The sequence below is a fragment of the Peromyscus leucopus genome, chromosome 18 (genome assembly GCF_004664715.2).
Source record: "Peromyscus leucopus breed LL Stock chromosome 18, UCI_PerLeu_2.1, whole genome shotgun sequence".
Classification (NCBI taxonomy): domain Eukaryota; kingdom Metazoa; phylum Chordata; class Mammalia; order Rodentia; family Cricetidae; genus Peromyscus; species Peromyscus leucopus.
This window is the reverse complement of record NC_051078.1, coordinates 19870622-19896153: the sequence shown is the minus strand read 5'-3', so window position 1 is coordinate 19896153 and position 25532 is coordinate 19870622. Positions and strand designations below refer to the sequence as shown.

The 25532-nt window shown below is 41.8% G+C and overlaps 1 protein-coding gene across 5 annotated transcripts in view; it reads right to left on the bottom strand.

The window, feature by feature from the left end:
- Nucleotides 1-25243, bottom strand: part of Nav3 (neuron navigator 3) — a 767863-nt gene extending 742620 nt beyond the window's left edge. For 4 of the 5 annotated variants that reach the window (XM_028873083.2, XM_028873084.2, XM_028873088.2 and 1 more), the window contains exon 1: nt 25033-25242. The gene's annotated coding sequence lies outside the window, so the exon portion shown is untranslated. Of the gene's footprint in view, nt 1-25032 lie in introns of all 5 variants that reach the window. The other variant, XM_028873085.2, reaches the window with a different exon arrangement.
- Between the last annotated feature and the right edge of the window lie 289 nt (nt 25244-25532).

The following is a 25532-nucleotide window of genomic DNA, read 5'->3' as shown; positions in this document are numbered from 1 at the left end:
AAGCACTGAGCCTGAAAATCTGGTCATACCATAATTAGGGCATTCCACGAAACCCAGGTGAAGACTACAATGTAAAAGTCCAAATTCCTGGCCTAGACAATAACAAAGAAAACCACAAATACACAGGGGATCATAAAGAATGCTTTCTCCTCATGTCCAGTGTGGATGGAGTATTATGCTATATCTTGTTCTTGATATACATCACTGATGAGGGAGAGGAGTGTTGAGTTCATGCTACTCCTGTTGTCTACGTGTACCCTGGGTAGAGGAAGGATGACATCCATTTAAAGAATCACACAGAAACAGAGGGGAGTGTGGTGTTAGAAGCAACATTCCTAAATCATGTGCAGGAATGGTTACGGACACAGAAAAGTACCATCAAGATGGCTCAGCAGGTAAAAGCGTTTTGGCACAAGCCCGATGACCTGAGTTCAATCCCTGGAACCCAGGTACAGAAGGCAGACGTGGTGGCTTTCATGCAATCCCAGCAAGAGAGGAAGTAGAAACAGAAGAGTTACCTGGAAGCTCACAGCTAGCCACCCTGGAGTATGAGGTGCAGCAGACAGGTGAGAGCATGCATCAGCAAAGTGGAAGAGGAGAACTCCCACATGGTGTCCTCTGACAAACGTGGTGTGGTACATGTGTCATGTGTGTCCAAGCACATAACAATATGCAAAATGACAAATAAATGAAAAGAATGCAGAAGAGGAGAAACAAATGATAGGTCTACTGATTGTCACACTGGGGAATGCAAGAGGCAAGTCACCTTTATTTCCTGTGCACATTCACAGCAATTCTGAGAATTACCTTATCGATACAGCATATGGCACCATCTCAGCAACAGAATGTCAACCATGGTGATGATGTAGAGCTGGGAAGCAGCCCTTCACTATTGTGGTGCACAAGAATTATGAACCAGGTAATCTCTTGTAAAGTGTGTGTCTATGAGTCTCACCTAAAATAAAATTCTTCAGCTTTATGTATTTCAAACAAGAGTTGCTGAAACGGAGAGGAGGAATAAAGTACTTCCCAAGTTCATACTCAAGATTGAGAGATTTGGGAAAGAGACGATGTCAAGCTCCAAAGGATACCCTGCTACCTTAGGTTGCATCCCTTTGCTCTGCTAGGATTTCTAACTTTCCAGGCATGAAGATTTGCCGTGAGATCTGATCCGAGGGTCACAGATGGGTGAAATGACTCACAGGATGTCAACATCTTCAAAACCTGCCCCAAATTTTACTAACCCAGCCTCCCTGAGTTATATTTGCATTGGATAATCAGAAAAAGGAACCCTGCCCAATCCATGTGTCTAATGAAATTTGTTTTACACTTGGGGCTTACTAGAGAAAGAATACATGAAAACTGTTAAACTAATAATTTCACCTAAAGATCAAAATGATCCTGTCGCTCAGGACAGTCTAGGCTTGCGTCTGAAGACTCCATTGTTATGTACAAAAGCATTTTTCACAGGGGAAATACAGAATATATTCACTCTACCTAGATGGGTTATTACTGCCTAAGATCCCAAGTTCATATGCAGTTCAGCCTATGCTAGGTTTCCAAAGATACTTCCTATCATACAACATTTTTCTATTCTGAGATGGAACATGTCACACGTATTTCCTTGTTTTGGTTTTTATTTGTTTAAGCCACAGGGAGAAGAATTCCATTAACACTTAATAGCAGTTTGGGGGAGTGGGAAATCCCTAGATATTTCACCTTTTGGGTATAATATTAGTTCTTTGCCTTAGATATTAATGAAGCACCATGGAGCTTGTCTATAGTATCCTTTGAAAAGTGAGACTATCATTTTTTCTCTCTGCTGAATTACAACTCTTAACAAAATTCTAATGATTACCCAGAGATAACCCAAAACCCAAGAATTTCCAGATTTTCAGTTTTATCCCTCAGTAATATAAGGAGTCATATAAAAAAAAGGAAACAATATAAAATTTGCCACCATTTTTTAATACAAAATATGAAAATAAAACAATTCCTGTCTTTCCCCACTAACTAATCTTATTAACTTTGGCCATGCACTGGCATCCCTCTTCCATATTTAGGAGTACCACAGGTGTTCCAAGAAGACTATGATGGAAACTCCTGACCTGCCGGAACAGCGCTACATGTGACCTCATCTCTGGCCCCCATGAATGACACTGACCCCAAGGCTAGGGGCCAAGTTCCATTTTGCCTATCAACATCTCAACAAGTTTTCTTTTTTTTTTTTTTTTTTTTTTTTTTCCAAGACAGGGTTTCTCTGTGTAGCTTTGCGCCTTTCCTGGGACTCACTTGGTAGCCCAGGCTGGCCTCGAACTCACAGAGATCCGCCTGGCTCTGCCTCCCGAGTGCTGGGATTAAAGGCGTGCGCCACCACCGCCCGGCTTCAACAAGTTTTCTTATTGGCTACCTTTGGGTGTTGTCAGACAGTGAAAAGTTAGATCTCATCCAGGATGAGACGTGACATAATCTCACAAATACCCACCCAGCCACGTAGCCTCTATGACCTCAGTACAGCCATATGTTATGGTATGCTGTCCTCTGGGCATGGCATGGCCACTGCCCTCCTGAAATCAGTTCACCTAAATTTATCTACACAGGGGGTTCAGGAGCATTATACCAGGCAGAGGTGGCAGAGACATGACTCATGAGATGTTTATACAGCACTGCACAATAGGCTCCTGAGTGGACTGGAATGGCTTAGGAAGAGGTTCATGAGATGAATAAGACCTCTCCCCTCCCCAGAATACATAATCAGATGACCGTTTGTTTTGGTTAAGGTTTCTCTTGCTGCAACAAAACACCATGACCAAAGTTGGGGAAGAAAGGGTTTATTTGGCTTACACTTCAGTATTGCTGTTCATCACTGAAGGAAATCAGGGCAGGAACTCAAACAGTGCAGGATCCTGGAGTCAGGAGCTGATGCAGAGACCATGGAAGGGTGCTTCCCATGGCTTGCTCCCCATGGCTTACTCAGCCCACCTTCTTATAGAACCCACCACCCACCTTGGGCTGGGTCCCTCCCCATTGATCACTAAATGAGAAAATGCCTTAAAGCTGAATCTCATGGAGGCATTTCCTCTACTGAGGCTCCTTCCTCTGATGACTCTAGCTTGTGTCAAGTTGACACATAAAACCACCCAGTACACCATTGCTGGTAGGTCTGGATTACTCTTCAATGGTTAATATCACCCATAAGCTGTCTATACTTTTATGAGTAACTTCAATTAAACTATTTGGTTCACTAAGGAATATTTAGATGAAATCATTTGCATTGTCATTGGTACCCTATCTGGGGTGAATGTGTGTTTATAGGCATCTCCCCAGTAATAGTTAATACAGCAGCATTCTGCCCCATATCCAGACCCATGCAGAGAAGTGCACAGAGAAAAGAAAAAATATACCAAGCCCTTTATCAGTATACTCCAAATGCTGTATGCTCTCCAGTTCACAGCTGTATGCAAAAGCTGTTAACACAAGAAAAACCAGTCAACCTCTGCTACGTTTCTAATGTACACACAAAACTTTACAGGCGGCAGAAGAGAAATTCAAGTAGAACTGGACATCACGTGATAGAAAAGCATTGGAGAGAACTGTATCCTATCTTCCATAGGATCCAGATTGGAACAATATGCTCAACTCTTGTAACGTTAAGAAATATTCATTGTATGTGCTCAGTGTAATAGATGCCTAACTGAGATAAGATTTCCTTTGTATCCCGGACTGCATGGTAAATAGGAAGATGGAGAGATTATTTCACCTTGGTAACATTATTACTATTGAATTAGCGAGTGCAAAGCCAAAGTCTGTGAGAAAAATTATCTGCATTCATATCTCAGTCCCAACACTCTACCCTGCTTGTAACAGCTTCAACACTACCTGGCCCTCCTGGGCAAATGCACATATACACATCGACATTATATGCATACACACATATATATGCACAGACATATACATATGTATACACATATAAACAGATGTCTGTGTGTGTGCACGTGTATCCTACAAAAGGTCTTTGTGATGGTTTGAATAAGATTGGCTCCCACAGGCTCATGCATTTGAATGCTTGGCTCCCACTTGGTGAACTGTTTGGGATTAAGGGGTGTGGGCTTGTTGGGAAGAGGAGTGTCACTGGGAGTGGGCTTTGAGGTTTCAAAAACCCATGCAAGACTCAGTCTTTCTCCCCCACCCCCACTCTTCCTACCTCCTCCAGCACAGGCAGCATGATCTCTCTCTCTCTCTCTCTCTCTCTCTCTCTCTCTCTCTCTCTCTCTCTCTCTCTTTCTCTCTCGTACTCATGGATCAGGATAAAATTTTCAGCCACTTCTCCAGCACCACGCCTACCTTTGTGCAGCCAAGCTTCCCGCCATGATGGAACTGTAAGCAAGTCCCCAGTTAAATGCTTTCTTTTATACAAGTTGTCTTGGTCCCAGTATCTCTTCACAGCAATAGAACAGTGACTAAGACAATCTACAAAGAGCTAAATCCATCTAAAATATGGCTTGAGAGAAGGACCACAGAAAACCTAACAACTCTCACCTAAGAAGTCTATGAAACTATCCCTATCAGAAACTGATGATTTAGGCTGCAGAGATGGCTCTGTGTGGTTAAGAGCAGGGAAACTGATGATGTCATCATTAATGTGGAAGAAGAGATTGCTTCTAGACTTCTCTAAGCCTCAGATCACCTGGATTATAATGAGGGAAATATGGAGATTAGTGGATTTATTTGCAAGGACATAGACATGTAATACTGAACTAATTTTCTTTCCTGGACACACTCAAATATTCCCATCCTCTCTCTAAAGTGATGAGAAACTAATCCTAAAGGTAAAACAATGCCAAGCTGCATGTGCCCTACCTGTAAGTTCTAACCAAAGTATAGGACTAAACCTAGAAGCCACCCCAAGCATAAATGGCATTAACCCTACTAGCTCAGCTTCCTCCAAGGATTGTTGTGCTAGAGAGAGGGACCGTTGAGGACATGTGCTTACAGAATTATTCCTCCCCAGCTATTCATTTGGCAGAAAAACCTGCCCTGCCTTATATAATTAACTGATTAAAAGTGGTTTATGATTGAACTCTAACCAAATGAGCTTGCATTGATTGAAGGGCACACTCAAACTCTTCAGTTGATAATGTCTGTACTTGGAATAATATATCTTTATTCAAGGAGAGCATAAACTACTATTTGTACAATGCTAACAATCTGTAATAATACATTCAGTTTTATTAGCTTACTTTGAGATCTGAAAAAAAAATTACACATGAAGCTGCTTTAAGTCACCCATTTCTAAGAAAAAAATGTGTAAATTATTCACAATGCTCACTTCTAGTAAGTATAAAAAGCTTTATTCCCTTGTGATATATAGAAACACTATCTGGTAACTAATAATCAGTCACTAGTGACCTGTCGGAAACCTGTTCTAAAGATGAGACACCCCAATGCAAAATGCAAATAGGAAAGGGTGCTTTCTTTGCATCCAGTCCTCACTGAATGAAACAATTGAATCTCTGTCTCCTTTCCCAGCTCCCAAGCGCTACCACTAATTTGAAAATGCATACCACCCCTCCCAATGCTAGACAGACATAAGAATGCCCATCAGTAACAGCTCACAGAAGTCATACTCACCTTTCTTGATCAGCTATGCATTTATTTATCATTTACCATGAGCAGCAGTTCAAAAGTCTAGAAACAGATGCTTGTAGATTCTAGCTCCACATTACCGGTAATCACGTTTGTAAATTCAAGTGAACCACTAAACTTTTGTCTAAGTCCCACTACAGTTACCTGTAAACTGGTAACACGTACACGTAGTATGTCGCTGCCAAATCTGAAGCTATCCAATGCTAAAGGACTTTGGGAAATACCAAAGGAATGATATAAATGCAGCTGATAACAAGAAAGGATTCCTTATTAGCATTAAATGACCCTGAGGACAGCATTCTTTTATAGTTCAACTAGTGATTTTCCTAAACCAATTTGTAGAAACTGGAAATGATTTACCCCATCTCGTGTACTTTAAATGCTCCTTTGGATCATTTTCAGCGAGAGTGTATAGAACAGCATCTGAGTACTTTCATTCCTCAGACCTAAGGGAGTCTTCTATTAGCACTTAGAGATGGTCTGACCCTGCCTATGGGCTATTTCAATTTACCACCTATTGTCACAGCCGCCTATCACGGCAACTTGGTTCAACTGGGCCCTTGTGAAGGAAAAACAAAATTGCTTTGAACAGAGAGTGAATTTGGTTTAAAAGTCAGATTAACTTTTAAAAGGACAGGTGGCTAGCATGCAATTTTACCTCCTCATACATACAGTCAGTCAATTATCATTAAACTACAGATCTCTACCATCTGACTCAATCATCTCTGTCAGTGGCTCTCAACCTTCCTAATGCTGTGACCCTGTAATACAGTTCCTCATGCTGTGGTGACCCCCAAAACCATTAAAATTATTTTGTTGTTACTTCATAACTGTAATTTTGCTACTGTTAGGAATCATCATGTAAATATCTGATATGCAGGATATCTGATATGTGACTTCCAAAAGGGGTCTTGACCCACAGGTTGAGAACCATGGGCTTAGAAGGCTTGTAAGGCCTCTTTCTATCATATATTCGTGGTCTGTTTCCCCTAGAAAGACAAACTTAACCCTGCCCCCGCCCCCCATTTTATTCTCTCTCAATCCAACAAAGCTTCAGTATCTGCATAAAGTGTAACCCTTTTCACAGTGTGGCTACACATACAAGAAATGAGCTGCACAACCAAGATTCTGACCACCGAGTCATCAGCCTCCGTAGTATTCCCAACCTGCCCAAATCAAGATGCAAGCCTGTTCGGAGGCTGAAATGGAAATGGGATTATTTCCTTGCTGAGCATGACAGGGGGGGAAAGAAAAATGTAACACGGCACGCCTAACAATTAGAACTCAGCCAACGTATTGTCTGCTGCATGGATTTCAAGCTATTCTTCTGCTCGAACCAAGCCAAAAAGAAAAGGAAGTCGGAACATCAGGCATATGACACAAATTCTATTATACTGAAAGCAGGGAAGACACATAATGAAATCTTCTCCTGTCTACAAGGTCATCCTTCTAATTCGTGGAATTCACTTAATCCTTAGGTCCACTTCAAGGCATGCTGGTCTTCGAATAAATCTATGCAGGTTCCTATCAACAACCCTAAGCCCAGGCTCAGAATGTGAATGAGGAAACCCACCACAAGGTGGCCACTGGTACATTTCAACTTCTGAGTATGTAATTTTTTAAAAAAAGGATACAAAAATAAATAAAAATTAAAAAGTTGTTTTCAGATTTAAATACCTTTCAAAGGGCAATAAACAGCTTTATCAAAAAAATTAAACTGTAACTCTAAGAAAAAAATGCAACCAATAACATTTGCAAGAGGTTAATTTTCAAGGACTCGAATGTGTAATTTACCACCCACTACCTTTTCATTAACAGCACCAACTCATCATTAAAAAACATCTCTCTCCTTTGCCTTCCTTGGGTACCTGCGATTCACATAACGCTAAGAGTAACAATTACTCATTTGGTTTTCAAAGTAACTCATCAAAAGGCGCTGTGGTATGACTTCTCCTTTGTATTCCCATTTGAAAGGTGGTATGGGAAGCCACAAACATTAGGAGCCCTGTGGCTTGGACTTATCAGACAAAGTAGAATGTTTCAATGTTAATTGGAAAGTCAGTAAGATGAAACAAACCACTTTCCCACCCAAAAAAAAAAAAATGATAGTTATTAACATAAAAGTTCGACATAGTAAGAAAGAGAAAATTCACTGTTTTAAGGCTGCAAAGCGAGCTATGATTTATTAACAAAACGGCAGAGACCTGTGAAGTATGGAACTACTCACTTTATAAAAAACATTAGGTGGGGCGGTAGAGATGGCTCCATGCAAGCACAGGGACCTGATTTTGACCCCATAACCCATTAGAAGAAGAAAAAAGCCAAGCATGGTGGGACACGTTTTTAATCTCAATCTCACTGCTGGAAGGAGAGACAGACAGTAATTCCTAGGGCAGCCTAGTCCTACTGTACTGGATGAATCCAGGCCAAAGAGAGATCCTGTACCAAAATTAAAAGGGAGATGGCACCCTAGAAACACCATGCAAGTTCCACTCTGGCCTCCATGTATGCTTGTGTACACACACACACACACACACACACACACACACACACACACACACACCATGGATACATTAATGCTACTTTTACTAAAATAAGAAGTCTTTTACTAAAAGGTTCTTCACTTTGTAATATGCACAGTACACCTTGGTATACAAGGATTGTCAATTTTGGAAAGTACACAGTGGTTTTTTTTTTTTCACTGTAAAACACTTTACCCTCACTCATTAATCTTGTTAATGCATACATTTTAACCAATGAAAGCAGCCAGTCTGGGTCTCACCCTGTTCTGGGTGTGTTTTGTTGTTGAATACAGATTTAAGTGGCTACCTCTTTGCACAGGATGAGGAGTTTTCTAATGACCAGTCAAGCACACAGCTTTATGGCCATCCATATCTCACTGGTCATGACTCAGCCCTAAAACACCAGTGGGACTCGAAGTGCATCATCTGTACACTATTTGAACGACTCCGGCTTCATCTCACACTACTCCTCCAGACACCAAATGGGTCATGGTAGTGACATCTAAAGGATCAAACAAACTCCACTTTTAATAGATCACCTTTTGACAATTCTACCTTTGCTCATACTGACTTACAAAATGATACAAAAGAGAGGGCAGGGTTTCAGTCTCATCCCTCAAATCTAACTACTCCCCAGTCGGGGTTCCACACGGTTTGTCTGCTGCACTGTTACTTTTTTTTACAATTTCAATCACTACTTCTTTTCTAATTATCCTTCCACAGACAGGTAACAAGATATTTTTAGATTTACAAAATAATGGGGCTGGAGAGATGCTCGGCTGGTAAAAGATGCATTGCCCCTCCAGAAGACCCGAGGCTGGCCTCCAGCAGCCATGTTGGACAGCTCACAACTATTGACTGTAACTCCAGCTCCAAGAGATTTACTATCTTCTTCTGGCCTATATGGGCCTCTGCACTCACACACACATACCTAAATACAAAAACACACATAGATAGAATTTTCAGAAGAATGCAAATAAAGAATTCCAGACATATTTAGAAATCATCTTTTGGCCTTATGAGTTTAAAATTACACACGCTGCAACTGCCTTTTAAAAGACATTTTCAGTTCCTATATTAACCAACTTCTTCCTACACATATAGTTGCTATTATTAATGAAATTAGCATTCATGTTTTGCATTAAATGATTGTGTATTACCTATAAATGATGAGTTCTTTAGCAATAACAGCCCAAATAATCCTCACACCAATTCTGAGACAACCACTGCTATCACCCTACTTTGTAGATGGTAAAACAGAAACAAGAAAAGATTAATTGTATCACATTCATCCCACCTGTAACATAGGTCATATTGTGAACTCAGAACTCAGCCAGCACATTGGACTGTTTCTCAATGGACAATTTTATATTATGATGGAATAGCCTTCATTTTGCACTCAAGAAGCATCGTGTGTGTGTGTGTGTGTGTGTGTGTGTGTGTGTGTGTGTGTATGCAATTTGTATATGATAATCTTCAACGCTGACTGCTATCTACAGCCCAAAGTATGGACTCCTTGATCTAGCATGTCCACACACTGCAGGCTTCCTAACCTTTCTAGCTGTGCCTGTCTACCCATTGTACAAATTCTTTCCTCCTGAGGACTAATTGTCCCCAAACTTTTCACATTCCCTTATGTCTTTCTGCACTTGCAGAGGCACATCCTGAAACGCTCCCCACTACTGTGGCCATCTGGCAGATTCCCACTCATCTTTCATGACTCAGTGCTAGCATCTCTCTGGGCATTCTTCCCTGACGCCTAGCCACCAACAGAATTATCACACCCACCTCTGCTTTACATGCGCCTCCCTCACACAATTGGTACAATGGCAAAAGTTTCATATCTAAAAACTTAAAAGTAAAAAATATTATCAATCCCATCAGCAATGAGACCCTTAAGAGCAAGTTTGTCTTTTATCTTTGTCCTCTTAGCACTGATCAGAATAGATGTGCTTCAAGAACACGAAGATGTGTAAGTGGCCTGAGCAGAATCCAGCAGAAAAAGCATCTACTACATACAAGCTCTATAATTCTAGGGCTTTGTAGTTGATGAGATTAAACTATGAAGATACAATTAACAAATTGCTATGTGTCAAAAAAAAGTCAATGAAGAATTCATATTGCACAGAATTATTTGGAACTGGACCTAGCATCACAGATCCAAAGTAGAAGAGATCTTGGCCAATGTAGGACTCAACTCGGTCCATTAAGCTGGAATGTATGGGAAAGAAGGCCAGACATAAAAGACAGCCGAATCCTACACAATGTGTCAAGGAACACATTCAATCTTGCTTGAAAACTTAGCTACCTCCTTCTCCATTAAAATATGCTTCCTTCTGCCCATGCTTACCCAAATGCAGCCCTTTCTAGTTCGAAGCCACTTCCTACAGTAGGCATCCTGCATTTTCCCCTTTAGAAGACTTCCTTCCTTTAACTTCCCCTGTCCATGGATGACCATACCATCTCCAGAACTTACCAGGTTTACACATCTTTCTTAACCTGCCAGGTACCAACTCAGTAAGGACCAAGTTACATCATTTTTTGCCCCACTCAAAGCTAGCACCTAGGCCAATGTCTAATACACTGCAGTATGAAGACTGAATCACTCTAGATTCTGCAGCAACTAAGATTCAGTAGGGTTAACAAATATTAAAAATAATCTATTGATTATGTACTATAGAAATTTCAGGATGCATTTCAAATAAGAAGAATTCCCTGTTAGATTTTTTTTTTTTAACTTGGATTCCTGGTCTGGATAAAATTCTTTAAAACTTGGCATCAGTGGCCATCTTGTGACTGGGGACATTGACATAAGGGTCTCACAATAATTACATGTCTAGAGTAAGTTGTGAGATGATATTTAAATTCCAGTGGTTTTTTTTTTTATCAAAATCTCAGAGATTTTTAAACATGTAAAATGTATGTTGAGAGGCAAGAAATACACAGGTTAAGGACAAAGAAGACAGATGCTTTGGATAAGCAATAAAAAGGCTCACACACTTGATTTTAAACTCCAGCTGAAACCTGATCAAGCTCCAGCAAATAGAAGAAAGAAAATAACACAACCATGAACATGCATGCAGTTGCTAAGCAAACGAATACACATTCTCCTCACACTTAGACATAAAAAGAAACAATGGGACAATTGATGTTCCTAAAGATTCAGCCAGCCCCAGATCAAGGTCAGTGCAAGGTGGATGCTTGATGCTAGACCTCTCATTTGAATCAGGAGTAACATCACCATTCTGATTTAGTTCACTGGAAATAGTCACTAAAACACTGATTCAGACAACTACAATTGTTTCCCAATAATAAAATACGTTAAACATTGACCACAAAAACAAACAAACAAAACTGCCTTCCCAATGGGACTCCTGCCCCTCGTGCTAAAACGCACTTTGCAATTGCTATCCCAAAATGCCTTTAATAAAAGGTGAAAGTGAGTATCCAGTGATGATGGAGTGCCAGAAACCAGAGGCCTTGAACCAGTCCAGTGACTCATTGCAATAAACACTTGCCAGTAAAATGGATGGGATAAAGACGTACAGTATATGGCAGACAGAGCCCCCATTGCTGCCTGGATGAATGCAGAGGTGTGGGAGAAGCAAGAAATGAGGGAAGCAAAGAGATTTTTCTGTTGAAGCAAGTGTTTTGTTTTGATTTGGTTTTTTGTTTTTGCTTTTGTTCACTTGCTTGCATACTTTTTTGTTTCCTTAATGGGGGTGTGGCAGGGATGAGGGGAGAATATGGGGGGGATTAGGAGGTGAACAGAATTGGGGTACATGATATGAAACTCCCAAACAGTCAATAAAGGAGTTAAAAACACACACACACACACACACACACACACACACACACACACACACACACAAACTTTTTAACTTGTCAAGTCTTTTGTCAGCCAAGTTCCAAATGGAAACTTCATTCTGGATCCTGCCATATGTAGGACACAAGAATAGATAATACAATCTCCATTCAATGAATGTGAATGCTGAGACCCACAGGAGTGTCCAAGGTTCTCCGGTGGCCAGGTATTGATTACAGATGCCTTTGCCTTGGCAGCCACACACACTGTGGAGGCTTGGACTACATATATTGGGATACATATATATACTCTCAGTTTGATTTACAGTACCAAATCTAACTGTAAGCCAAATTGACTCCGGGACGAGTATAAAATCTATAATATCATGCAGGAAAAATAGCCCAGTCAGGAAAAGGGCTTACCTGGGAAGCAGGAGAACCTGAGTTTGATCTCTAAAACCCACATTGAAAAAAACAAACAAACAAACAAAAAAGCCAGGGAGTGCTGTGGGATGTTCTGTATGGCAAATGTGTTGCTCTGATTGGTCAATAAATAAAACACTGATTGGCCAGTGGCTAGGCAGGAAGTATAGGCGGGACTAGCAGAGAGGAGAAAAGAAAGAACAGGAAGGCAGAAGGAGTCACTGCCAGCCACCGCCAGGACAAGCAGCAAGTGAAGATGCCAGTAAGCCATGAGCCACATGCCAAGGTATAGATTTATGGAAATGGATTAATTTAAGCTATAAGAACAGTTAACAAGAAGCCTGCCACGGCCATACAGTTTGTAAGTAATATAAGTCTCTGTGTTTACTTGGTTGAGTCTGAGTGGCTGTGGGACTGGCGGGTGATAAAGATTTGTCCTGACTGTGGACAAGGCAGGAAAACTCTAGCTACAAGGAGTTATATGCATTATTTGTAATCTCAGCACTGGGAAGGGGAAGATGGGCAAATAGATTCCTCAGGCTGACTGGCCCTAGTCTAATAGGCAAACTCCAGGCCAATGAGAGACTGTCACAAAATAAGGTGGATGAGTCATAATAACAGCACCCAAGGTTGTTGTTCTTTCTCTTTCTCTCTCTCTCTCTCTCTCTCTCTCTCTCTCTCTCTCTCTCTCTCTCTCTCTCTCTCACACACACACACACACACACACACACACACACACACACACACACACACACCAGATCCAAAATACCTAAGGAAACAAACAAAAAAGAAATTTAAAAACATCTAAAATATTTAACTGAAAAGATTTTCTTCTAAACATCTCTCCCAACCACAAGTAAAAGTTAAAACACAGTAAGATCACCCTTGGTGTGGTGGGGAGGGGCTTGGACCTGCCTGGGCTCTGCTGGGTGTGCTGGGCTCTGCTGATTCCCCATGGGAAACCCTGATTAGGAGGATGTGGGGATTGGGGGTGGCTTGGGAGGGAGGGCTGGGGTGGGAGGAGGGAGGAGGTGGGATCTGTGGGCGATATGTAGGGTGAGTAGAAAATTTCTTAATAAAAAATAAAAATAAAAGATCACTGTTGAAAATACCAAGGGGTGGGGATGGTGGCAAATGCCTGTAATCCCAGCACCCAGGAGCCTAATGCAGAAGGATCACAAGGTCAAGAACAAAATGGACTGTATCAGATTCTAGACAAGCTTGGAGACTCTGTCCTGGGGAGGGAAAAAACAATCCTGGTCCCTATGTACAGGCCTATAGTCTCCAAATGCAATTTATATCCAGGAGCTCTGAAATTCCAAAGGGTTTTTTTTTTAACCTGACCTGAAGCAAAATAAAGCTATGGCCTATATTCTACCCTATTCACTTTCTACTGTGTCTATAATAAATTATTATAATCTCAGTGGCTGGAGAATGCAAATGCATTATCTTACAGTGATGGAGGTCAGGCGTCCAACAATCTCACTAAACTAAAACCCAGCTCATCAGCAGAAATGATTCTTCTTGAAATATCCAGCTAAGATCCTACTCACTGCCTTTCTGTGACTTCTAGAAGCCCCTGGATGTCTTCACCTAAGGCCTCTTCTTCTATGTGCAGAGGCAACCAAGCAGCCTCTTCTGACTAAGTCTCCATTACCATGTGTCTCCCTCTAACCCTCATTGGGAAAAATTCCCAGCCTGTCTGCTTAAATATTTTGTGTGACCAAATCAGTCCCAGCCAAGTAGTCTGGGATGAAGTCTCCATTTCCAATTCCTTAAACTCGAATCACACACCCACAGATTCCATTTTGCCATGAAGATGACATTCCCTGTCCTGGAGAATGTGATGTAGACCCTGGAAAGGGGATATTCTTTTATCTAACACATCAATTGACTGTGATTTGATGATATTTTTTCCATGCACTTAGCAAACATCAGTATCAGAAAACCTACATAAAACTTATGAAATGCCTTTCCACTCTGAGAAATAAAATCCTGGATACAACAGAATCATGCTCTATGGGGACTACCCTGAACAGATATTACTTGGCAAAAAAGAAAAAAAAGGAAAAGCTGTTAGTAATGGCATAGCTTCGAATGCATCTTCCTGTGACAGTGAGGGTTTATCTGATGGAGGCAGAAAAGCCTTTGTGGTTAGTGAGGCCATGTATAAGAGACCTTCACAGGAACATTAGTATGCATTAACAGTAGAGAACTCGGGACGACTCTCAATTATGGTAACATAATCCCACCCAGTCTTGGGTTGAGCATAGCCTGGCCATAATAAATTGTAATGTCTCACTATAAATAAGCAAGTAAACACTCTGAAAAAAATAAATATAAAACTTTTTACATTAAAAATTAAATGCAGCCCAACTTCAAGGGCAAGCACCTTGTTTTATTCATTTCTGTATTCCTGTTATGCTCGTGACCGTGTCAAAGGCAGTTAATATACATCCACAAACTTGGTTTTTGTTGAAACATCGTATTTACTTCATGGGATAGATTAATTCAATGTCAGATGTGCCGAGCACATGAAATAAGCACACAAGATGGAACACATTATTCAACAATAAATAAATAAAAGCATGCTTACCAAGAAAACTCTTTTTTTTTTTTAAAGTAGACCCAAACTCTAGGCACCTCTACCATAAATCAATTTCTCTGGCAACAAACAGTAGTTCAATTTCTATGTATTGCATGAAGAATATAAATTATTGGATCTGTATCTATCAGTTCTAAAGGCAGGTCTTACTGCACAGTGTGCTCATACATAAAAATATCAAGAACTACTGACTTCATTAACTTTGTTGATGGTCTTGTGAGGCAACTAACTTGTGGTGTCCTGAAAACTAGTCTCTAAAGGACTGGTTATTGGTTTTCCTGACCCTTTCCAGGTGATACTCGTGTAAAGAACAAATGGCTGTTGAAAAAAAGAGGGAGAAAAGGCACAAGACAGAAAATGGGAGAGAAAGGAGTAAGAAAACATCACAAAGAAAGTCTTTGGCGGCAAAGTCCGCCTCAGAAAGTCTTTGTGTGTACACTGCGTATAGAGGTGCATTTAGGGTAACTTGGTAAACTCCCATACATAATAAAGTTTACCCAGGTATTCACTAGAGTATTTTACAGTTCCTCTTGTTTGTTCGTCTTTTCAAGATGGGACTCCTTCTCTGTGTAGCTTTGCGCTTGTCCTGGAACTCACTTTTTAGACCAGGCTGGCTTAGAACTCAGAGATCTGCCTGGCTCTGCCTCCCGAGTGCTGGGATTAAAGAGTTGTGGCAAAGTACTCAGCAAAATAGTTGAAGTTTTAACAGACATATCCTGAAAGAAGTCCCAGGATTGACGTCCAGGTAGCTAAGAGTAAAAGAGAAACTTCTGCTCTCCCTGTAGATAAATGTCCACCAGAAGCTCATACCTAGGAGCCTGAAGAAGATAAAGGAAGCCATGGTGCTTGTTATTCACTGGAGAAATTGAGGGATTGAACAGCACCCTGTCAACCAGAACCCTAGCAGCTATCATTTTTCATTATCTATAAAACACCATGAATTCCTATGTGCCATTAAAACTCAGGAGTTTAAGCTATCTATTGACTCCACGTAACAAATGACTCCAACATTTGTCAGTTTCAGTACGTGAGCATTTACTAACTCATAGATCTGTGGGGCCATGGCTTCACGAACAGCATGGCTAGGTGGTTCTGGCTCAGAGAAAGATGTTCAGATTCTTCCCTAAATCTGGCATCTCAAGACCTTGCTAGGGTTTTAGACACACTGTCCAAGGTGGCCCTTTTGCATGCCTGATACAGACTGGTGTTGACTATCAGCATCTCCTTTCTTGCCAGATCAGTCTCCAAGGGCCCATGGAATATGCTCACAACATGCATGGCAACTGCCTTTTTCCGAAGCCAATGACCCAACAATGAAACGTAGGTGTGGCAGGGTAAGGGTGGCACTCAAAGTCATATGACAGCATGTCTGCCACCTTCTACAGGACACGGGAGGGGACATTCCAAGAGCACGAGCAGCAACAGGCAAGGTTCACTGGAGACCATTTGCACTCTGGATTGTTAACAACTTTGAAATGAGCTTCCAAATGAAAGAAAGACAAATTTTTGATACAGCTGTAGAACTTACTATGGTTTAAACTTATTTCCTTAAACTTTTATTATATATGACAATACAGTATTAATCAGGACACTAGAGGACACAGTAGTGTTTATGGGAATCACATGTCTATTGAGTGAAAAAAAAACCCACATTTGTTTAACCAAGGCTTGCATTTTTTCAATATCAGCATGTTTTTCATGCATTATTGTGTGTGTGTGTGTGTGTGTGTGTGTATGTGTGTGTGTGTGTGTGTGTGTGTGTGTGCTATTTGATTGATTTTTCCATGAAATGGTTACGATTATAATCGCTATCATTTCAGTATCAATTTTATTGATAGAGAGGTCAAAATTTAAAAATCAGTTTTGTTGGGAGCCTTAAAATCAGAGTGAATTAAAATTTCTATCAATTGGTAACCACAGAACCATGATACTGAGAGGAATCCTGAGAAATTACCTTATCTGCTGAAACTGAATGACGGGCCTATTGGAACATAGTAAATCATCCTTACTTTTACGCTTTTTCAAAACTTCCCATCAGCCAAACTCTTTAGAGTGATGTGGCAATCGAATAGTTTTTTAGGTAAGACATGCCACCAACATGCAAAGAAATTACCTGTGTAGTAAGTTCTGCATATTGGAAATAAATTCTTAAAAAATGAAGTAGGATATTCTCATCTAAACAGCACTGTCTTATCAATGGAATTTGAAATGACTACACATACCAAGAAAAAAGTATTCAGCAGCCTCCTGTAGCAGGAATTTGTAGTTTGTCATTTTAGGATAACATTCTAGGGAACAGCTAAAGCTACAGATTTTATGCTCGCTGTGTTTTTATTATCCTAACATATCCCGACTACAGCTAGCTCCTATTTAGATTTTCAATTTTTGGATGACTGTCTTAGTGTTCTTTCTATTGTTGTGATAAACACCATGAGCAAAAGCAACTTGGGGAGGAAAGAGTTGTTTGGGTTTACACTTCCACAGCATAGTCTATCACTGAGAGAAGTCAGGAACTCAGTCAGAAACCTGGGAAAAAGGAAGTAGAGCCGAGACCTGAAGAAATGCTGTTTACTGGTTTGCTTGGCCTGCTTTCTCCATACCACCCAGGACCACTCGGGATAGGGATGGCACCATCCAAGTGGGCTAGGCCCTTGCACATTAATCATAAAAAAAAAAAAAAAAAAATGGCTTCAAAGATTTGTCTACAAGCTGTTGGAGTCCACAGAGGTTTCCTAGTGAGAGCTGAGCTTTCTTTACCAGCAGGGCTGCATAAGAAGATGATTGGACCACAGGCCTGGGTACCAGGTGTTTGGTAGGGTCTACACTTGGTTGTATCTAGCAAAGGGGAGGTCTTTGCCTCAATCCTTGATGTTGTTATAAAAAGTCCTTTGGAATAAAGTTCTGGGCCAGTGGATAAGGATTCAGGCCCTCCTGAGGCTATCCTGTGTTTCTGTCTTTCCTCTAATCATCTGGGTATCTCTTTCTATCTAAATACTTCTCACTTCTCTCTCCTCAAGAGTTCCTTGGTCATAAATGTGGGAGCGGGTCTCCCACAACAAGCCAGTCCAATGGAGGCATTTTCTCATTTGAGGCTTCTTCTTCCCAAATGACTCTAACTTGTATCAAGTTGACCAAAAACTAACCAGCAAAACCGACCCCTCGTCATCCTGACACATAAACACATCACTATAGAATTATAATCTTTCCTTTCTTGTTTGTCCAAAGGATGTCATGTTAACATCACTATTAAAAAAAAAAAAAAAAACACTGTATAACTTTTAAAAGTCCCACAGGTTTTAAAAGACTCAAGCAGTTTAAAAGTTTGAAGCCTCATAACTGTGGGCTCCCACAGGTAAATAAGTTATTTCTTATATACTTTCTCACCCCTAGAGGAAATGTGACCAAAGCACAACTCCAATCAGATCAGACAAAACCAAATTCCAGCATCAGTATCCAATGTGTGGGATTCGTTCATAGTGTTCTGGGCTCCAAATGGCTTGGGTAGCCTCACATCTCTGTCTCTGCCATACACAGCACATATAGCTTGTCTCACAGGCTAATTCCAAGTCCACCACACACCTGCCCTACCCTTCATGACCATCTCACTGGCCCCTGTAATATGCTAGGATCTCCACCGCAATGAAGGTTTTACTTTCACCAATAGCCTTCTGGATGCTCTACAGTGATAGTGATTCTGACCTCAGCTGCTATACATGACCCCTTCAATCCTAGGTTCTCCCGTGCAGCTGAGGCTACACCTGCCCCAAAGGCCTTGCATACTACCAAGCCTCAGTTGTTCTCTGTGACCCCTTCAAATCCTGTGGCTTTCATGACACCAAAACAAGGAACACATCCCCTGGTTTGACTCCAGCTTCCTACATAGCCTTGGTACCACTGGACCCACTCACTCACCAGCTTCCGTGTGCTGGCCCTGAGGAAATACTTCCCATAAAAATGTGCCTCCGGGATGCTGCTCTCTCCACCGCATTGATTTTCATCCCCAGGTGACCAGCATCATTTGTCCCATTAAAGTAAAAGCTCCACCTCAGCGGTTCTGGTCCCTTGTTAATTACAGCTGATTCTCCAACCCCAGCTGACCAGACACCATATATTAATTCAAAATATCACATAAAGGGCCCTGACAGAAAGTATTTGCTTCCCTCTGAAATGTTACAAACCAGGCCTCTATCATGGGGACTCTTCCAGTATTTCCATCTTCCAAGCTAAAAAAACAAAACAAAAACAGTTCGCTCACCTCTGAGTACTGAATAGCTTTCCCATCCCAAAGATCTAAAATTCTGTCCATAGTTCTCCTCCCAAAACATGGTCAAGGTCTGGCATGGCGATACTGCAACTACCAGTAACCATTTTTGTCCTAGTTTTCTTTCTCCTGCTGTCATAAACCACAGACCCATTGGCCAACACTTCCAAGTAACACTGCCTGCCCAGGGAAACAGTCAGGTCAGGAACTCAAGTGGGAACCTGAAGGCAGGAACTGAAACATGCAGCTTACTGGCTCTCCCCCCCCCCCCCGCCATGGCTTGCTCAGCCTGCTTTCTTATACATCTCAGGACCATTTGCTCCAGAATAGCATTGTCCACAGTGGACTAGATCCTCCCATATCAATCATTAATCAGAAAAATGACCCTACAAACTTACCTGCAGGCCAATCTGATGGAGGCACTTTCTAAATTGATGTTCCCTCTCCCTAGATGACACCAGCTTGTGGCAAGCTGACAAAAAAGTCGTGAGCATGATGACTACCCATGTATAATCTTCATGGTGTGTATTTTAAAAGCTAGTGCTTCTTTCTGGAAAACCTAAGAATGGAGTGTCTACTATCATACAGACCTAAGAATTATCTTTCATTCTTATCTATCAGCTTGAGATTATGCAGAAAACCAAAGTGGAGAAAGGGGAAAAAGAAGAGTGTAGATAAGTATTATGGTGCATATTTAAAAACCCAAAGGATTTCCCACAGATTTCAAAAGCAGCAGTAACAGTAATACCAACAAGCAACTAATATGTGATTAAAAAAAATGTTTGCTATACACTAAGAGCTCTCAAATATTAGGTTAATACATTGCCTCTTTTAATCATCATCAAAAATACTTAGTGATTTTCAGAGATGCAGACATAGACACAGAGACATAGCTTAAGGAATATGCCCAGACCCTCTACATCATGGGTTCTCAACCTGTGTGTTGTGACCCGTGGCAAACCTTTATCTCCAAAAATGTCTGCATGATTCATAACAGTAGCAAAATTACAGTTATGAAGTATTGACAAAAATAATTTTATGGCTGGGGGTCACCACGGTATGAGGAACTGTATTAAAGGGTCAAAGCATTGAGAACCACTATACTACATAGTAAGTGCAGAGTTTCAATTGAAGATCATGGGCGTCTGACCAGCAAATCCCATTTGTAATTTGCTCAACAATATTGCCTGAAAATGTAGCTACGCAATCAGGCATCCATGGGTCATATTCTATCATGGTGAGGGAGCACATGAAGATATTCAAACCCTAAATGTCTCTTTTGATTGGAAATAACATTTCCAATGGACAGGACTTTTGAATATAGACAGTATCATTTCATTCTCAACATTTTGCTTACAACTTCTCCAAGAGCTTTCAGATAGGGATGAGGATTGAAATGACTTTTCAAGTACAAAAAAAGGCAGAAGCTTAATATAAAAACCTATAATTCTACACATAAAAATATACAGGATCAAGGAAACAAACACTAAAGTTTTTGTTTTTCTTCACTTCAAGCATTCCTGGCAATACCTGACCTACTTTAAATCATTTCTAGTCTAAACAAGGACCTCATTCGCAGTATGCCTCCAGACCTTGCATCTCTAGGTCCCTGTTATCTCAAAGAGGAAAAAAAATGAACACAATTCCTATGAAAATGATGTTTGTGAAGATTAGCAACAAGCATCACCATACTAACATTGTGCAATCCAGAGACAATGAATCAGCAGCTTTTATACACTGATGGAGATAAAGTTTATTTCTTCTGAACACTATAAACTTACTTTAAGAGAAATGCTAAATGCATATCATTCTAAAGGCCTTCAGCTTCCATGTACAAGCCCACTGAGTTCCACAACTAACTTGGAAAACACAGTAAGATCAGAATCTACTTGACTTGCAACTCCTATTTTTCCTGTTCTAAATTTCATCTGGGAGAATAAAAGATGGTAGTCAACACAAACATAGGACCATAGGTTCCCATCAGATGATACAGTTGCAGATATACTCAGGAGGAAAGATGAAGTATGAACAGAAAGACCATCCTGGGGACCTTTCCTACCCTCAAACCCACTTTACACTAGGGAAAATGATTTTCTTTTTCCTACAAAGAAGGGTAAGAGATGGGAACATTCTTAAATATTTTCTTTTTTTTAACTGTAGCATATGTATTCCCCACTTGGATTCAAGTCATAAAAAGGTAATACCTGCTGGGCTTAAGCAGTTCTGTCTGCATCTAATATGAAGCAATTAGTTTCCAGTATCTACCGCCTCTGTGCAAGGAGTACAAACTCTAACCCATTCACCTTCTCCTGGATGGGAGGAAAAAATACATCAATATGATCCACTCATCAATGGTCCAAAGAAACCTTTCTATTTAGAAATCCCTCCTTTGTCTGTCTTCTGTCTGTCTCTCTTTCTGTGTGTCTGTGTCTCTCTATGTCTGTCTCTCATCTCTCTGTCTCTGTCTCTGTCTCTCTCTCTCTCACTTACTTTCCTTCTGGGAAAATGCAACACTAGGTAACATCTGAGGAGCTAAAGGCCACTGCAAAAGTAACTCTTTAAGACAGCATCAAGTAGAAATATATATATAGCCTTTTACTTCCAGCATCAATTCCTTGACACCTATCATTTCTAGTTTGCATTTCTTCTCAGGTTTGATATGTGATATTCCCACCCTAATGACTCCAGGTACACACAAAGGCAATTAGTCGTGCGCACCTCTAAGTTCTTTACTACAAAGGTGGAATTCAGTATGTGTGTGTGGCTTGAAGGTTTTCATAGCACCTCTCAAGGAAGTAAGTGGCAACTCCTGCAAAGCAAACCTGAGACGTGGTCTCAAAGTCAACCCACTAACATCCATCTGCTCAAAGGAACCAGTGTGCTAATTCTCTTTTTGTGGAGTCTCTGGAATATTCCAAAAGTATAGGCCTAGGTCTACACCTCAGCTTGCACTTAGCACAACCATGTCCTGTTGCCATGGGTTACAATAAGTGAGTCGCTCAGAGTGCTCCAGACAACTTGAGGAAAATCTTATAGCAATTTCAGAATGAGATATATTCTTAGAAAGTATCCATTTGCAACAATTCAGTACAGTAAGTGATTAGATCACAAACTTTACTTATCTCACTACATAAAAATAGGGAAATGAGGTAAGTAAACTTCAGAGGTTCTGTCTTCCTATTAGAAAGCATATTGCTCATCACCACTAGCCTCTCATTAAATGATCTATATAGAGATATAATCACAGGTAGGGGGTGTGAGTAGTTTCAGAATCAGTGTACTATAAACTAGGGTGATTTATGGCCATCACTAAAGTATCTTTTAAAGTCAACCCCCACGACACTTAGAAGTCTTTATGCTAAGTCTTTCCATGTATACACGCTTATATTAAAGTGGCCAGAAGGCATAATAACTCTGATATTAAGAACAAGGAAAAACAAACATTCTATTATACCTGTATATTAATTAATTGTACATTCAAGTAGCACTTAGAGTACTGGTAGCATCTCGGTCATGTGTCTGGACAAACGTATCCATCCAGGAAATGCCAGAATTGGAAGTCAGGCATGAAAAAATGTAGCATGATTCCTACACTATGACTGCTTAAAGGAATGTTCTCAGAGCATGCTTTGGTGGCTCCAATGACAAATGACTTGTTAAGTATTCTCTAAATGTTCACCTGAACATCTGAACTGGATAAATACGACCTCTGGTTCAATCAATATCATTTGGACAAACAAGAAAAATGAAACACATTTAAGATGTAAAGCTTCCTAATTGGCCAAATATAAAGATGATGGTGTCGAGTGGCATGGGCAATTGTATTTCCTCTGCTGTGGGTTTGTTTTCCATTCTGTCAGTGGTTTCTCTTCTTCCTGATCCATTCTCTGCTCCGGGATCCTTCATTCTGTATTAATAATTTAATTTAAAGACGAATGTGCACACAAAGGAAGAGAGGTTTGGATGTGCTCTGAAACTGAGCCTTTCCCTGCATCCACTCTCCACATCACTGAAAGTGGAGGAAAACACTGACAGGTACCATTTTCCACATGGGAAATATTGGGATCTCAGGAAAACTTGACTATAACAAGGTTTCTTCTTCTTCTTTTTTTTTTTTTCCTTGAGAAAATTTTTGAAAATCCAATAAACCCTTTTTTTTTTGGCTAAAGAGAAGCCACCCACCCACATACAAACACCCTTTGTTTTCTCATGATCCATGCACCTTTGATGCCAAACAAAAAAAAAAATTAAAAGCATAATATAATGAGAAAGCATCTACACAAGGAAGGCAGCCTCAGTTCCAGAGGGTCCTCTTTAAAGAGCAGCCACTAAACTTACACCTTCCTAGTGTGGCTGTCCCTATGTCAATGGCCAAAAACAAAAGGCCCGACTTTCTAGTATTTTCACAGGTTCGGCACCAAGGTCCAATTCTAATTTCACACAGAAGTTGCTAACCTTTTTCTGTTCTTTGGCAGGGTCAGAACAGCCTGCTGGTTCTCTGTACTTCCCACTTGGCCCAGCTTGGCTTTCAGGAAGCAAGTACCAGAGCCTTAATTATGACCTTTTCACCCTAGTGCCTGGCTAATGCAAACTCAATCACGTTCAAGAGGAGATGATTACAATAAAAGTTGCATGTTCCTTATAAACTAGAGGGGAAGGGGCTGTCTCCCAAGTTCCCTGCAATTAAATGGCAAAGAGGGGGAGCAAAGAGCATCGCGATAATCAGAGAGGGAAGTTTCACTAAAATCAGTCTAGATTTTTTTTTTTTCCCAAAGATGTATTTATTTATGCCCGCGGCTTATTTGGATTTAAAAATCATGCTGTCTTTACAATACATGTGGTACTTAGAGCTGCAGAAGTCCGATTCTGACGTACGTACAGTCACCCAGCTTAGAATGCATTTCTGCACAATCCATGGAGATCAATAGACTCAGGAAGCAAATATGTTGATGGATGAGGACGGGTCTGAAAACAAGCAGGTTAAGGTAGCCACGTTGCCGGTTCCATAGTTATTCTCAGGCTGGCAGAACCAAAGGGCTACAAAGGATTCCTCCCTTTTTGTAAAAGGGGTAAAAGGGAAGAGAGGGAAGAAAGGGGCAGGAAAGGAAGGGAAGAGAATGGTGTGGATAGTGAGGAAAAGAAGAAAGAAACAGAGGATGGTGAACAAGAAAGAGAAACCCAAAGAGGGGCGGGGGAGTAGGAAGCGAAGCTATGATGTATGGATGCTAGCCAGCCATCCAGCCAAGGGCTCCATCACCCGCAAGCCTGTATCCCTCCCTCACAGACTCTGGGCTCAGTCTGTAGACTTAGGGCTCCCCCGGTGCTGACAGCCCTCCTCATAACCCCAGTGCAAGCAATGTGTGATGCTCCAAGTAACCCAGAGCATCCAGCCCATCCGAACCCGCCACTCCCTGGACCTTACTTACCACCCCATTCCCCCACCCCACCCCCCCGACTTCTCCTTGGCACCCCCCTCACTAGTCTCAGGGTAAGGGGTGGGGGGGAAGCCTAGAAGAGCGAAGCATGGGGGGGGGTCAAAAAAAGGGAGCGAGTGGAGGAAGCAATCAAAATAATTTTTAAATAATGTGATAATAGATGCCGGGGAAGTGCCAGGGGAGGGTGCCCGTGGCAAGCACCTGGGTAGCACAGCACGCTGTTGCAAATCCCCCAGGCTGCGTGGGGCTGGGCGATTTTCCACAAAAGGAACTTTGCAAGAAGCGCAGCGGTTTTGCAAAAGGCGAGGAGGAGAGGAGATTCGCAGCCGCGTTTACCTGGCCGAGGTCAACACCAACACCGCCACCGCCACTGCCGCCGCCGCCGCCGCCGGTGGCGGGCCCGCCGAAATCCTCAGGTTCTGCGGGGTCCCGAAGCCACACTTGCTCGGGTTACTATGGAAATGGTCTCCGGGAGGACGCCGCGGGGACGGCACGAGCCGGGGACATCGTCGTCGGCCACCGAGCGGGCGCGGGACCGGGGCGCGGCGCCTCTCTCCCCCACCCCACCCCCGGCCCGGCTCGCTCTTTTCTTTCGCTCTCGGCCGGGCCGCGCCTCCCCGCCCCGCGCCGCCGCCGCCGCCGCCGAGCAGCCCGCGGGCCGAGCCGAGCGAGCGAGCCGAGCCCTCGCCGCCGCCGCCGCCGCCGCCGCGCGCAGCCGGCACCCGAAGCGAAGCGCGAGCTCGCAGGAGCAGCAGCAGCTGCAGCAGCAGCAGCAGCAGCAACAACAACAGCAGCAGCCCGGCCTGGGCGGCGAGCGGCGCTGTTTCCCAGCCGCG